Genomic DNA, 17,199 nt, shown 5'->3' with positions numbered 1-17,199 from the left:
TGTTTCCTCCTCTGGCTGAGGTCGCTGCCCAGAAGGAAGGGGATATTCGAGATTCTTGTGGCCTTCTGTGGCCAGAAACCTGATGTCCGGCCTGGACCCCTTCCCTGCTGGGTCCTGTCTTGTGGTCAGTCTGGTCTCCAAAGGGGCTTGGCTCCTTTTTCCTGCTCTCATCACTCTGAGGACCAGAGTCCTGACCCAAAGCCACTTCCCGTTGACTGGACCTCACTTTCCCTGAGTGTCTAGCCCTCACCTGCAGACTGACCTTGACCGTATCCATGAATTGGGTTGTTGCAAGCAAAGGTTGAGGAAGACCCCGAGAGCAGGTGTTGCACAATGAGCTAGGTCAGGGGTCAGTAAACCTCGGTTGACTCTCCTTCGTTCTGCCTCCTCTGGGTACCTGCTTTCACTGCTCACTGCTCCGTACGGTTCACAGCTTCAGGCTTCTCGTGATCTCACTGAATAATGTTTCATTGTCTGGATTGACCCATTCACTTACTGGAGAATATTTCGGTTGCTTCCGAGTTTTGGCAATTATGAATAAAGCTGCTATAAACATCTCTTTCGCTTTAAAAAGTCTTTGCAGCCAAGTGCAGGTGGCATTTAATTCTTTACATCCCTCCCAAACCCCCAACCCCAGGCATGTTCTCCTCTGCCTGGGAATGCTGCCACTTGGGTTTAGAGCATCATAAAAAGAAATCCAATGAGGAAAGTGAGTGTGCAGGGCTTCTGATGAATACGAGGGGTGATCCTGTTTCATTTGTCGTGGAGGATGGGGTTCTCCTCCGAGGCCCTGGGGACATCGCCCCCAGCCCTGCCCCCAGCTGGGTGCTAGGCCCCACTGGAGAAATGGTTACAGCACTCTCTCCATCCCGGTCTCAGCCTGTGTGTGACACAGACACGAGTGTTCAAATCTTGGGGTGCCCCCCTAGGAATTTTTGAGAGCCAACCCTCAGAATTTAGACGGGTGCATATCTCTGTTTGTGTAAATGCTTGAGATGTCTTGTTTTGTTTTTACCTGTTTTCAGATTTTGAGAGGAGCATTTGCCAGGTGCCCTCACAGGACACAGCTTCGCACGCCAGCCTGGCTTGTGTCTCCTGACTGGGTCGCTGACACCCATTTGGCTGGGTCACTGCCGGTCTCAGATTCTAGCCGGTCTCTGCCAGAGATGTCCGTTGTCCACTGTGAATCTATGAGATGTGCTATCTGTTTTACATTTCCCCGTACTAAGCATGATTCCCTTCTTTTAAAAATAGGGAACCACGAATATATGGTCATTGTAGAAAATTTAGAAAAAACAATAGAAGTTTAAAAAAATCGTCAAAAACCTACAATCATGCTTTGCTGTGATGACTGTTCTGCACGTCTGTGTATCTGCAAAACGAGGGTCCTGTCTGTCTTTTGTGTCATTGGCACTTTATTCAGGGTACAGTCATGCTTACAATATTAATTATTTTCCTCATCTGCAAGAAAACAATTGCTTGGTTTCCCTAAAAGACTTGAAGCTTCCCTCCTGAAGCTACAAAGAAAAGCTATAAATAAATTAATCTTAAAATGTTTGGTATAAAGTGCCAGCATTTGTCTGAAGGCTTTCAGATAATTGGTTGGTTAATCGGCAGGCTGTTTTAATGATCTCTCCTTTGCCTCTTTCGCTCCGAGGGAGTACTGAGGGAGGGGAGTGATACCACAGTCACAGTGGGTATCATTAATTGTCTATCAAAGGGGAACGAAAGGTACGCATTCTGAAACCACTGAGTTTTAATTGAAGAAGAAACATTTGAACAACTCATACGCTTAGAAGGCATTTCCTATGTTCTTAAAATAAAACAAAGTAAATCTTGGTCTAAACTTCTTTTCTTCTCTTCTGGAAGCCCTATTATATTTATATTGGACTCTCCTTTTACCTGTCAGTAGGCATGGCTGTATAGTGCACGTGTGCTCTGAGCTGTTGAATAAAGTGTATATATATAGCTCATTTAGGAAAAGAATAATACTCTTAGGAAATTCTTTTCCTTAAAAGGGAAATCGTATACATGCGCTTTCTCGCCACACACCTCTACTAATAGGCATTTCCAGGCTCTGCTTCAGAATCTTCAAAAGTCTCCTGGTGAGACGCTTCTATATATGGTTGGACTACAAGTCAGATGCAGAGTTTCTCTTTTTCTTGAAGAGAGTTGCCGCCGGGAAAAACCCAGAAGTACAAACCGGCATTGTCATCCTGACCTTCTGGGAAGACAGCTCTCTGTCTGTCCTGAGCAGAGATGACATCTTTCTTGCCTTCTCCTCCCTGTGTTCCTTCCGTTCCACAGCAGATCTGACCATCACCAGGTTTTGTTGTTGTTGTGTTGTTTTGTTAGTTTGTTTTCAGACATAGTTATTAGGGGAGTTTTTGTGGTTATTTTTTAGGTAGTACCACTTGTCATTTTTGAAAACACCTTTTATCAGAGCAGCAAACCCATCACTTAGGTTCATCTTGTTTGCGGAGAAGGACTTCAGGCTACGCCTGGGACATGAATTCCTGGGGTGCTGTGCAGAATTCTCTAACCGGGTTCACGGAAAATCCAGCTGCTTTCCTCGTTCTTACGTGGCTTGCTCTTTTATTTACGTGGGGGCAGAAAAGCCAAAGAGCCATATACTCATCACCTGCTTGTGAATTCTCACGGGCTTTAGAATTTACCATGGTTGACTGTTGCCCTTGGTGAACCTCTAAGGGAAGGAGATGCTGACATTTTACCCAGTTCTGAAGATGTGCGTATCCTGGGATAAGCAGCCATGAAGACCGACAGCCCCTAGAATGGCCAGGGGTCCAGGCAGCCCTGAGCAACCTTCGCCTTTCCCTCTCCTCCCAGATGCAGGGAGCCACGGCATTTCTACTAAAATGAGTCACCCCGGGAAGGAGTCCCACAACTTCTGAATATCTGGTTTGCGATATCCATCCATCTTTCACTTTGGACAGTTTGAGGTCAAAATACCCGTTTACCAGTTACTCTCATCCTGCAGCGTTTTGACCCTCGTTTTGCAGAATCAGAAGAGAGATGGACAGTGCTCAGTGTTATTAGAGGAAAGCAACTAAGTGATTCTTCGTTTGCTCCCACATACTTATTTTCCTTGATCTTACATAAAGAGACCTATACATTCCGTTTCATTCATTCCTATTATATTGCATTTCTGTCATATATTAAGTATTCCTTACAAATACTGTGCTCATAAAAATGGTGGGGTTAACTAATCGGCATGTAATACGAACACAGTAATCCTAATTGATAGTAACAATTTAGCATGGCTTTATTATCATAAGAAATGACAGTAGTTTTTGATTATCGAAATGTGTGAAGCTTTAGATATGCTATTGTTAAGAATGACCTATCGGGACATTGTCATAAATAAGGTATAAAACTCAGCCAGTCACTGTCACTGACATTGATGTTGTACCCAAGGTCAGGAGACCCTTGGTCCTCCTTCTGCATTTCTGNTCTGATGAATACGAGGGGTGATCCTGTTTCATTTGTCGTGGAGGATGGGGTTCTCCTCCGAGGCCCTGGGGACATCGCCCCCAGCCCTGCCCCCAGCTGGGTGCTAGGCCCCACTGGAGAAATGGTTACAGCACTCTCTCCATCCCGGTCTCAGCCTGTGTGTGACACAGACACGAGTGTTCAAATCTTGGGGTGCCCCCCTAGGAATTTTTGAGAGCCAACCCTCAGAATTTAGACGGGTGCATATCTCTGTTTGTGTAAATGCTTGAGATGTCTTGTTTTGTTTTTACCTGTTTTCAGATTTTGAGAGGAGCATTTGCCAGGTGCCCTCACAGGACACAGCTTCGCACGCCAGCCTGGCTTGTGTCTCCTGACTGGGTCGCTGACGCCCATTTGGCTGGGTCACTGCCGGTCTCAGATTCTAGCCGGTCTCTGCCAGAGATGTCCGTTGTCCACTGTGAATCTATGAGATGTGCTATCTGTTTTACATTTCCCCGTACTAAGCATGATTCCCTTCTTTTAAAAATAGGGAACCACGAATATATGGTCATTGTAGAAAATTTAGAAAAAACAATAGAAGTTTAAAAAAATCGTCAAAAACCTACAATCATGCTTTGCTGTGATGACTGTTCTGCACGTCTGTGTATCTGCAAAACGAGGGTCCTGTCTGTCTTTTGTGTCATTGGCACTTTATTCAGGGTACAGTCATGCTTACAATATTAATTATTTTCCTCATCTGCAAGAAAACAATTGCTTGGTTTCCCTAAAAGACTTGAAGCTTCCCTCCTGAAGCTACAAAGAAAAGCTATAAATAAATTAATCTTAAAATGTTTGGTATAAAGTGCCAGCATTTGTCTGAAGGCTTTCAGATAATTGGTTGGTTAATCGGCAGGCTGTTTTAATGATCTCTCCTTTGCCTCTTTCGCTCCGAGGGAGTACTGAGGGAGGGGAGTGATACCACAGTCACAGTGGGTATCATTAATTGTCTATCAAAGGGGAACGAAAGGTACGCATTCTGAAACCACTGAGTTTTAATTGAAGAAGAAACATTTGAACAACTCATACGCTTAGAAGGCATTTCCTATGTTCTTAAAATAAAACAAAGTAAATCTTGGTCTAAACTTCTTTTCTTCTCTTCTGGAAGCCCTATTATATTTATATTTGACTCTCCTTTTACCTGTCAGTAGGCATGGCCGTATAGTGCACGTGTGCTCTGAGCTGTTGAATAAAGTATATATATATAGCACATTTAGGAAAAGAATAATACTCTTAGGAAATTCTTTTCCTTAAAAGGGAAATCGTATACATGCGCTTTCTCGCCACACACCTCTACTAATAGGCATTTCCAGGCTCTGCTTCAGAATCTTCAAAAGTCTCCTGGTGAGACGCTTCTATATATGGTTGGACTACAAGTCAGATGCAGAGTTTCTCTTTTTCTTGAAGAGAGTTGCCGCCGGGAAAAACCCAGAAGTACAAACCGGCATTGTCATCCTGACCTTCTGGGAAGACAGCTCTCTGTCTGTCCTGAGCAGAGATGACATCTTTCTTGCCTTCTCCTCCCTGTGTTCCTTCCGTTCCACAGCAGATCTGACCATCACCAGGTTTTGTTGTTGTTGTGTTGTTTTGTTAGTTTGTTTTCAGACATAGTTATTAGGGGAGTTTTTGTGGTTATTTTTTAGGTAGTACCACTTGTCATTTTTGAAAACACCTTTTATCAGAGCAGCAAACCCATCACTTAGGTTCATCTTGTTTGCGGAGAAGGACTTCAGGCTACGCCTGGGACATGAATTCCTGGGGTGCTGTGCAGAATTCTCTAACCGGGTTCACGGAAAATCCAGCTGCTTTCCTCGTTCTTACGTGGCTTGCTCTTTTATTTACGTGGGGGCAGAAAAGCCAAAGAGCCATATACTCATCACCTGCTTGTGAATTCTCACGGGCTTTAGAATTTACCATGGTTGACTGTTGCCCTTGGTGAACCTCTAAGGGAAGGAGATGCTGACATTTTACCCAGTTCTGAAGATGTGCGTATCCTGGGATAAGCAGCCATGAAGACCGACAGCCCCTAGAATGGCCAGGGGTCCAGGCAGCCCTGAGCAACCTTCGCCTTTCCCTCTCCTCCCAGATGCAGGGAGCCACGGCATTTCTACTAAAATGAGTCACCCCGGGAAGGAGTCCCACAACTTCTGAATATCTGGTTTGCGATATCCATCCATCTTTCACTTTGGACAGTTTGAGGTCAAAATACCCGTTTACCAGTTACTCTCATCCTGCAGCGTTTTGACCCTCGTTTTGCAGAATCAGAAGAGAGATGGACAGTGCTCAGTGTTATTAGAGGAAAGCAACTAAGTGATTCTTCGTTTGCTCCCACATACTTATTTTCCTTGATCTTACATAAAGAGACCTATACATTCCGTTTCATTCATTCCTATTATATTGCATTTCTGTCATATATTAAGTATTCCTTACAAATACTGTGCTCATAAAAATGGTGGGGTTAACTAATCGGCATGTAATACGAACACAGTAATCCTAATTGATAGTAACAATTTAGCATGGCTTTATTATCATAAGAAATGACAGTAGTTTTTGATTATCGAAATGTGTGAAGCTTTAGATATGCTATTGTTAAGAATGACCTATCGGGACATTGTCATAAATAAGGTATAAAACTCAGCCAGTCACTGTCACTGACATTGATGTTGTACCCAAGGTCAGGAGACCCTTGGTCCTCCTTCTGCATTTCTGGGAAGGGAAGATCCTGTCTCCTATCAAGCTGGTTATAAAAACCTGTACTATCGGCTTCAGGAAAAGGCTTGCTAATATATCTCTGTGTGTATTTTTATCTATATATCTCTATCTGTCTCTATCTCTGCCTATCTATCTATCTCTCTCTCTCTCTCTATCTATCTATCTATCATCTATCTATCTATATCAATCGTCTGTGGCAGAAATTGATCTAAGACTTACAGGCATTAAGATGAAGCATCTAGGCTATAGGAATATCCTCATTAAGAACATAGGAAAAAATATATAAAACATTACTTTCTAGACACTGGACAACTGGCAGCCTGAGAAAAGAAAAATAAACAAGGTGAGCCCCAAAATTGCCTCAGATCCCAGCCTGGAGGCAGAGTCCGGACCGTACCATGCAGGGAGAGGAAATTGAAGCAAAGTCTGGAGGTCTGGCTGAATGGAGGAGACTTGAGAATGGCATTTAGGAGGCCAGGATGGCTAAAGTAGGTGGGACAGAGTTCTTGTAGATGAGCTGCACAGAATGAGTTGCTGAGATCTTCAGTGGGTCTTCTCTAACCCCTGGTGGAGAACTGACATGCACAGTCCTGATTTAGGGGAAACCATTCAGGGGAAGCAGCAGACCCAGCATCCCTGGACCTTGCTCAGGGCTGGGAAGAGCATGTGGTCCATCAGAGCGGAAAGCATGCGTAAGGGACGGCGTCTTGATTAGAGTTCAAAGGAGAGCCACACCTTAATTGTGGAGCTAACAGTCCTAGCATAAAGGCTCTTCTTGACCTGGGTTATCAAGGCTCAAAAACAGTTTCATAAAGATTAAAATGAGTGCAGTAGCTTAGCCGCATGCTAGAACGAAGGCATGCTCTTTAAAGGAATATAACAGAATCCAGCAGTCAATAATGTAGTGTTCTCGATGTCCAGCAACCAATGAAAACAGAGGCACAGAAAGAAGAAAAATATGAGTCTTTATAGAAGAAAAGTTAATCAGTCAAATAAACCTTGAAATCACAGAGATGATGGAAGTAGCAGAAAAACCTTAAAACAGTTATTAATCTTGAAAATATCAGATAATGTACAGAAAAAGATGGATATGATGATGCGAGAGCTGGAAGATTTAAAAAGATGTAATTGGATCGTCCAAGGATGAAAAACTGCAGCATTCAGAAGCCAGTTTGCACAGGTGGGAACATAGCACTTCCACACCGTCCCAGTTAGGGCTAAAAATCCTCATATTGACAGAACAACTGAACTGCCTCAAGCTAAAAATTATTCTATTCTTCTTACATTAACCTTTGACCTTTTTCCAGACTCTTCCTTCTCGAAGAATCTGGCCCATCAAACCCACAGCTTGTCAGCTGCTCTGTTCTTGAGGATGAACGAGGCCTGCCCAGCCCCGCAGCGCCAGGCATTGAGGAGGGACATCTAGAAGCCACGCAGGCCAAGGAAATCTTCCCATTGTTCCTCGTCTTTGAAATCCAGTGTATTCGGGTTCTTTCTAGGCAATGCTTTCTCTCCACTTCTCCTCTCCAGACATGGAGGTTTTCATATCTGGAGCATTAAAGTATTCCTCCTCTCTCACCTGTGTGTGTGCCATTCGTATGTGCTGTATGCTCTGTGTTCACACATGTGTGCTATGGTGCATGTATATGTCGGACGTATACACGTGTGCACTCGTGTCATGTGTGGGTGGCGTGGAGCATGCATGCGCATTGTATGTTGTGCACTGTGTCACATGTGTTGTGTGTTGCATGTATGCACATGCATGTATGCCGTGTGCTCATGCACCACGAGTCGTCTGTGGGGCACACATGTGTTGTATGTGTCATGTGCATACACATGTGTGCTATTTTGTGTGTTACGCGTCTGCGTGTGCATGTGTGTTGTGTGAGTGTTCATGTGTTGATGCATGTATTATGTGTGCATGGGTGTGGTGTGGGGTGTGGTGCGTGTGCATGCGTGTCTGTCATACCCCCTGACTAGCTCCTGTTGGTCCCTCAGGGCTCGCCTTGGGCCTCACACTCCGGCAAGAATCTCCGTTTCTGTCTCCGCATTCTCCCCTTACCCAGAACTCATCATGCTTCATTTTAAATGCTGCGTATGTGCGTGTATCACATCAGACCACAAACCCTTTGACAGAAGGATCGCATTTATCACTGTTGCTGGGGGCTTGAGGTCTTCGCCTTCGTGCCATTATTAGTCACCATAAAGCTTCAGATTGGAATCTAGAACCCGCCAAACCTTGAACAAATCACAAGTACTCAGCAATGCGAACATTCCCTTGGGTGGTGATGTCAGAAAGAGAGAGAAAACAGGGAGGGGCAGTTTTATGTAGCAAAACTCTTTCCAGTGTGCTTAAGTGGCTGCAAAAATTTCAGTAACACTTGGTGCAAAATGACCCTTGTACTTTTTTTCTCTTAATCCCCTTCTCGCACTGAATATGCTTCTTTTTAACACCAGAAATGATTAAATCTAGGAGATTTGCTGAGGATTATTTGGTCTATTGTCTCATGAGCCAGAAGGGAGGTTTATTTTGCCATAATATTTTACAGTTTGCTTTGAGAAATATTTCATTCAGCCAGTGAATGATTTGACAATGTATTTGACCATCCCCTTTGGGTTAAGACAGTTCATTTCTGGGCTTTGCTGATTTTCTCCATCGGGTCATTTATTAGGGGTCTCTAATTTGGGCAGTGACTTTTTTTTCCTTAAACCACATTGTTGAATTCACATTATCATTATCACCACAAACCCTTTTTGTCCAGACTGTTCAAGAAACACTATTGCCTGAGGCTAAGAGCAAGTTGACTGTCTTTCCCAAAGGAAAACACCAGAAAAATCATTTATCACTTCATCCTCCTATCAAGGATTTCTTCTCACAGACTGAGGCTTGTCCCTGAGGCTCTTTGGAAATTGACAATTCAGGAAGAATCAATGGGGAGCTGCATTTTTGATGGATGAACCATTCGAAAATTCTATGGCATTCTTCCCATGACCTTTTCTGAAGACAGATAAATAGCCTTCCAAAGGTTGCATTTTATTTTATGTTCAAAAAAACCTAGCCAGTCAAGGTATATTAGAAACAACCGAGTTACATTCAGCGCTTCCCCAATACGAAAAATAAATAAATAAAGGGGGGGAAAGTGCAACTTAGAGACATCTTCTGGAAGAGGAAGAGAGATTTACAGAGAGAAACTTCAGTACCACAGGGCTCTGAACCATGGGATGCGAGACTGCACAGAAGCTCTTCGTTTCCTTAAAGATGATTTCTTTTATTTATTTAGGTTTTTTTTTTTTTTTTTTTACTTAAAGATACTTTCTAACCTGGCATCCCATCTTGCTAGCTATTTTGTACTTGATGCATCTAATTTATGTATCGCCCCACTTGTGCAAACTTAACACCGCACGGTTATCCATAGGGACATCTCTAATTTCGGGGCCTGTGCTATGTTACGGAGGAAAAAAATTAAATACATCGAAACAACAACACACCGACAATATGAAACATGACCTTAGAAAATTCTCAGTATTTACACTCAGTGAGGCCAGAGCAAATGTGAGGAATGGTGATAGCATAGGAGTCAGGAAGTACTTCATGCAGTTTCTTTTTTTCTTTTTTTACTTTTTTTTAAATAATTTTTATTTTGTTATATTAGGCACCATACAGTACATCCCCAGTTTCTGATGCAATGTTCCATGATTCATTATTTGCAGTTTCTTATAGGATTTGAGTACAGAAACAGAGAGGAGCATCTTGAAGAATTTAAATAATAATACGGAAAATCGGTAGAAAGGATAGAGTGAATGAAGCCACAGCTTGTGGCCAGTGATAGAAAAACTGCTTTTTGAAGAGTCAGGAAAAAGGAGATGGGCTACAAAGAGGAAAGTGTGGGACTGTGGGCGCATTAACATTCCCAAACCCTGCCCATAATCTGTCACAATTCATATATCTTGAAATGCTTAAACTATAATTTTATGTAGCTGAATTTCTGTTGTGTTGTGTTATGCCATGTTTCCTAGGGGTTCGGTAAGCTGGAAAAAGAGATGCACGTGTTGCCCCATCGTGAATGTTCACACGTGAACTTGTCACATATGAATGCCCTTAACCAAAGTCGTAACAGATCGTGTACTGAGCGTTCACCGTGTCATCCGCGTCACACGCCGTGCCTCAATTCCCTTAACAATCGTAGGGTGACTGAATGGTGATTCTGTCCATTCCATAGCATCAGACAGTGATTACAGCGATGACGGCAGGAGGGTCTCAGAACTCTCCAGGAGGCGACTGAGTAACGCAGCGGCTCAGGCTCCGAGGTTGAGAGGTCCGTTACCAGTGTCTTTAATGTCACCCACTGTTGTCTTCCTAGATTCGCCAGCAAAGCCCCAGCCAATTTCAAGATGAGGAAATAGAGCGTTGACTCTTCTGTTAAAAACAGTCTCCATGAAAAAATTTCATGCAAATTATTTACAAGAAGTAATAGAAGCTGGGATGAAAACCAGTCACTTTGACACAAGAGACGCTGGCTATGTCTACAAATTCTGCAGCTCAACTGAAAAAACATAAAGAGAAAAAGCAGCGAGCTTTCCAAGAATGAGATAAAACCCTTAATGTAAAATTTCTTCAGTAAAAATCCAAAGACAGACAAGAAATACTTTTTCAATTGTGACACAGGCAAATAAAAATCTCTAGAACCCTCAGAGGGCGTATTTGTGATGAGTCAGTCAAATAGTATAAATGGGAAAAATTCTCTTTGAGTGCGGATGTTCTTTTTTTTATTTCATGTTTTCTGTGAATGACTAAAGTGAAAACCATTTTGGAAAATGAAAATAGAGTTCTTAAGATTTCAGGTAGATTTTGCAAATTTTAAACCATCACTTTCTATTTTCCTTATCATGAAATCCTCATTGAACGCAGATTATGGGTTTGGCATTGAGTAAAGGAAGGAAAAATAAGACAAAAGGAGCCGTGCTCAAAGTACTCCCACCTAGTAAAAAAGCAAGTTTGCAGTAGATGAGGGATCGACAACATGACAATGTGAGATGCTACTCGTCATGGGAGAAGATTAACACTTACCTTATAAACAGTCAGCCCGTTAAGTTTGGAGACATATTATTTGATTCTTTTTCTATAAACGTGATTCTAAATAAGACATTGAACAATGCTAAAATTTTACATGATTGTGGAGGTAAGAATACCTGGAAAGAATAGTATTTCTCCTGTAAGAGGTACAACAGGAGAAGAGGAGATGTGGTACTAGCAGGAGACCTCAGTATATGATACCAGGCATGGGTTAGAATGTTGTCAAAAGATTTTTAGGAAGGGGCGCCTGGGTGGCACAGCGGTTGAGCGTCTGCCTTCGGCTTAGGGCGTGATCCCGGCGTTATGGGTTCGAGCCCCACATCAGGCTCCTCTGCTATGAGCCTGCTTCTTCCTCTCCCACTCCCCCTGCTTGTGTTCCCTCTCTCGCTGGCTGTCTCTATCTCTGTCAAATAAATAAAATCTTTAAAAAAAAAAAAAAGATTTTTAGGAAAAGCGTGAACTCTTAGTTATTGTTGAGAGAGATTCATGATTCCATCCCATTGTTCACATAATTCCATCCCATTGTTCACATAATTCCATCCCATTGTTCACATAAAATACATCTGTCAAGAGACAGGTAGAAACAGGAAAGAGGAAAATACAAGAGAGAAAAAGAACCAGAACCCAACTAGCTCTCAGCTTAGAGAGGGATCAGGTCAGGGCTGTGGGTTAGAGCAAGGTGGTCAGTGGGTGTCCTGCATAACGTCTGGTCAACATCTATTTAGAGAACCCTCCGTGGCAGGAATCATGGTGGCATTAATCAGTCGGTCCCCAGCTCAGAGAACTTGTGTTGTTAACCAGGCGCGTCTCTGGGGCTCTCACCTTCCACCTCAAGTGTCTCGGAATACTCCTCCCGGACCCAGCGAACGTTCTCCTTCCAGGGAGCTCCAGTGAGTGTGCTGTTTTCCTCTTACTGCATCCCAGGCCTGATTGAGGGCCCCAGTCTTTTCTCGCCCCTTTCTACTGGCTCCCCACGGAGCTACCCTGCTGCACCATCCTGGAATCCATTGTTTTATCCAGCTCCGTTCTAGACAAAAATTCCATGTTCTGGAGCAGCACTTCCCAAAACATCCTCAGAATGCTAGTTTTATAAAAGCTCAACACGTCCTCGCAAAACAAGAGTTTTAATTAGTTGCATACCTGTCCATGATGTCTATTAATGTGTCCAAGATTCTGAGAATCCTTGAGTAGAAACAGACTCTGTATCTTAATTCATTCCTGTTTGCTAACACAGTGATACGACCGTGGCATCCTTTTGGCAAACACGCCTCCGCGTGTGCTACAGATTATTGTCTGGGAAATGCTGAGCTACCGTTCACAAGTCCTGAGAAGGACACAGAAGTTCTGCACACTGGCAAGGGCATCTTCCGAATTATGAAAGTTGAGTAGCGAGAGCGTGAAATACTCAGATTCCTTTTGTCGTTATGTGCTCTCCTTTCCCGCGTTACTGTGTCTGGACACTGTGCACAGTCCGCGCAACATACATCGGAGGCGGCGTCCGTGGGGACCAATGCGCAGACCTGATCGGGTCACCTGAGCTCTTGGAGGGGGTTACATAATGGAAATACTGGGGAACCCCGCTAGGTGAGAGAAAAAATAGGATGTCTTTCATCACTGAGGTGACCGTGACCGTGGAGGTGGGTTTTCCTATGGCCTGAACTGCAGGTCCTCCCCGGGTCTGTGCCTCTGAGAAAGTCAGAGCCAGGAGGCCAGTCAAGGCCGTGTTTGGTCCTGCGTCATCGAGTGTGAGTGCCCACCGAGTGCAAGTGCCCACCTAGTGTGAGTGTCCGTGTGGGTCTTCCAGGGAAGCCCAATCGGGGGAGATGATGAACATCAAAGCAGCTTCAGTTCAGAGGGGAAACGAGCGTGTGTCTCGCTGAGTTTCTGAAACGCCACCGGAGGGATTAAGTTCCAGGTGCCTTTCATGGGATGATGACTTATCGCCATGTGTCACTAGGGAGCAAAACACAGTTTTATCCTCATGGCGGTCTTATTTGCTTTGGAATGATAGGATACGCCGGGAGATTTCTGGGTGGAAGCGAGAGGTCCGCGGAAAAGCCCATTAGCTCTCTGAGAACATGGAAAGCTGTATCTGAGCCCTCACTTCTAAGCCCTACCCAGAAATCATATTATCTTGTAAAATAGCTCTTCCAGTGGATGTCGTAGCATTGTTTCGGGAGTGGGGACTTAGCATGCAGTGTTCTGTTTTACATATTGATGGCATTTTATCATTCAGACCATGGCACCCTTTGGAATTCAGTGGGTCTCTCTCTCTCTGTTCCTTCACAGAGCTCTTTGGTGCGAGCATAGCAATGCTTCCTGAGTGCTTATTATGCGCTCCTACAGTGCAGTCCGCTTGTCCCTCCCAAGGCTCTGCGAAGGGCATCACTGTTACCGTCATCATCATCTTCCAGATCAGACAACTTGTCTTGGCCGAGCTGATGCTGTCTCCAGGCCAAGGATTCTTCGTGAATGCTCTGTGTGGCTCTTTTCCTGTCCTGTAAAATATATCCTGAAGAAAGAAATATGTAACTCTCCTGTGTCTAGACCCCGATATAATTTTCATTATTTGCCCGTGTTTTGCACAAAACGTCTTCCCAACCAAGTCCGAGATTATTAACAGTGAACGTTAGCCAATGTCTAATTTGTTTAATAATTATGTCTAATGTTGTTAATAATAAAACACATCATCAGACATTTGGAAAATCATTCATAATAGAAAAAAAAGGAAAAAGAAGAGAGCAGTGTTTTGTCATGGCCAATTTGAAACAGCTTGGTCTTCTTCTTTTTTTTTTTTTTTTGGTTATCTCCATTATAGTTCCAATTACTGAGATATTTAAAAGGCCAGCTTAAGAAAAGGCAGCATATTGAAAAGAAAGCAAAGAAAACATGTTCAGGCCTGTGTAAGCAGTATTCCTCTGTAAATTGGTGTCAACAGTCATTAAATCTTCATGTGAAAATAGCAAATAGAAACGTATAGTTCACTTCTATTTCAGAATTTGCTAAAGCAAGGACACAGAACTGCTTTGCTCTGCGTTTTAAACATTTTAGTTTCTCCTGTTTTTTGCGGTGTTTTGCATAAATACTGTTAAGGGCATTGAACGGCAAATAGAAATACCCCATAGTCTGAAGGACACCATCCAGCATGATGGTTAAGCCTGGGCTTTGGGGTGTGCGCCGGGATGGTAAACCTGCCCAAACACACATTACTTGTCTCCTGATGCGTAGGATTTTCATCAGCCTCAGCCGTGTTTCCCAGGCCCACTTAGAAGATGCAGAAGGCGGCCCAGGAAAGATGGCGCCCTGTGACTGGCTCACCATGGGTCCCTGTGGGATGAGTGAGTACCGCCGGTGGGGTTAGTGCAAGCACTAGCACTATGAATGAGTAACATGGCACATTTCCAAGTATTTGCTAGTAAGAAGGTCCATGACCGTCCACTTCATCATGCAGTCATTTCAACTTTGTACAAATGGAATTGAATTTGACTTAAAATTTTTGTTCTTAAAAATGCATGCATATTTAGAATTGCACGTTTCAGAAATAGAGAACAAGGGAAAAAACCCTACACACGCCATCCACTCTCACACCATCCTGCTTGTCTATGTGTCTTCTAATGAGTAGGGCATTCTTTGACACTATGGTTTAAAAGTTTTCTTCTCTCTTCCCTAGTCAGGTTCCTTTCCTATGATAAATCATGTTACTTTTCCCCACAGAGCCGTCTTCTTGGTGGGCTCAGCTCTGTTTAGTTTTCTCCACCTGACACTTCAACGCTCACCTTGAGAAGAAATCTCAGGCAGCTGGCCAAATCGCATGCCGTTTGTCTGTGCCAATATTTACGCTGCCTCTTCTCTGACTCTACTCAAGTTTGTCTCCCTCAGAATTAATTATTAGGTTCTCAAAGGGATGTTTCCTTTGATAAGATTTTTTTAAATATAAAACTGCAGGCTTTTTAATTTAGAAAAACATCACACAAACATTCTGAAAATATAAAAAATGTCCATATTAGGAAAGAAAAATATTATGCTCAATTTCTGCCTCATGACACGTGAAAATTATTATTTTTTTTATAGAACTTGTTGACCCTTGCATGTAATTTGACAGAGTTATACTCATAATGTAGATTATTGTTAAAACGGAGATCACTTTCAGTTCCTGCACATCACCTTCACCGTCAGCCAGTACCAAAAGAAGCTACGAAACAAGGTCAGGGTTGTGGACAGTCGAGGGGAATGCGGGACACTGCAGAAATTATATGTTATGGCGGCTGTGATGAAAAGTATGGCGCCTGGAATCCCGCCATGAGCTCACGTGCCAGCTCTGCTCAGTAGCTGTGATACGTCACCCCTCTGGGCTTCCTCATCCAAAGGGGGCTCTGGACCCCAACACCCAGTGCTGGTGTGAGCATCAGAGGAGACCCAGCCTGCGGAGCAGTTAGCACCCTCCGAGGCAGTAATGACGGTTGATGTCATCATGACTCTCGTCCCGCACTAGCTCCCCTTGCTTTGCACCCACTATTTACAGAGTACCCTGTCAGACACGGGGGTGGAGGGAAAAGACGGTGAACCAATCTGTATGTGTTCTTAAGTGTGGCCTAGGTGGGGAGTCATCGCTGACCAACCAGCTGGGGCATTCCAACCCCCTCATTACTCAGTATCACTTCCAGATCTGTTGGATGAGTCTCTTCGTTCTTCCCTCCACGTGAAAAAGAGCGCTTCTGTTTCCCGCCCCAGATGAAGAGCCGAGTCCACGGGGCAGTCAACTACGTGATGGATTCATCCACCTTGCTGCGGACTGATCTATATTCCAAGAGTCAAAACACGGGACACGTCCAGGGGAATTTATACCGTGTGTCAGTGCTTGTCACAGGGAAACAATCTGGGTTTACAGAAAGACCTAATCACTTCTGCACCAAACGCGAGATGTGGAAACAAGGAGAATGTCATTCATATCCAAACAAATGACTGAAGCCTTGGGAATGAGTCTCTTTACTAAGTGTCCTGAGTCATCGTGGAGAGTACGATTTTAATAGACTCCCGGTGCTATCGGTCCATGTCTAGTTTTCGCAGGCAGGTGCGGTTTGGGTTCACCTTGATCACAGAATCGTGGGTGGTTAAATCCCCAGTTAATGCTTAGTTAGCCAAACTCTTCCTGCTTAGGCATTAATGTTCTTTACAAATCAATACTGAGGTCCCGTCCACTCTGTCACCCTGTGTCACCCATGTCTCCTCTGCGTTGTCTATCTTTTTGGAATAATTAAATTCCCAAAGGAACTTAATACATCGATTTCATGCCCAGTGTAATTCACCTATGAATCACTCGCAAAAAGCCAGCAGGTGCAGAAAGCCAAGACTACACAAGCTCATAGACGGGAAAAGAGAGCCCCTGCATGGGTGACTATCTCAGAAGCAAAATAAGTGCATGGGAAAACTAAATGTAACAAAACGTGCCCATTTCTGAATTTCTGGCCACAGTTAGAGGAATTCAAGGTTGTGATGTTTGGCTTGAAATATCCCAGGCTGATTTTTCTTCGTGATGGATGATGCTCTGTTAATGAAGAGGTGACTAAGCGTCCCTTTAGCATGCTGCCAGCCTCCCAACGGTCACCCAGCTACTTCTGTTTTATCCTCACAAAAGCATACGAGACAAAGACATAACTCAGGAAGCTTAACCCTCTTGCACAGACCTCACAGGTATATGGAGGAGGCTTGAGCCAAATTTATGTCGGAGCAAGCTAAGCAAACGGATTGTCTGTGGCTAATTGCCTCTGGAATATGGATCATAAAAATGCAGTAAAGGAGGAATCAAAATCAACACACATAAACAAGCAAAGAAAAAATGTTAAGCTATTTGGTTTTTGAAAGGACAGAATTATTTGATATAAGCAGTGTTTTGTTGCACTGGTGAA

This window comes from Ailuropoda melanoleuca, chromosome 15 (genome assembly GCF_002007445.2).
Source record: "Ailuropoda melanoleuca isolate Jingjing chromosome 15, ASM200744v2, whole genome shotgun sequence".
Lineage (NCBI taxonomy): Eukaryota > Metazoa > Chordata > Mammalia > Carnivora > Ursidae > Ailuropoda > Ailuropoda melanoleuca.
The sequence above is the reverse complement of the archived record's forward strand: the minus strand, read 5'-3'. Positions refer to the sequence as shown.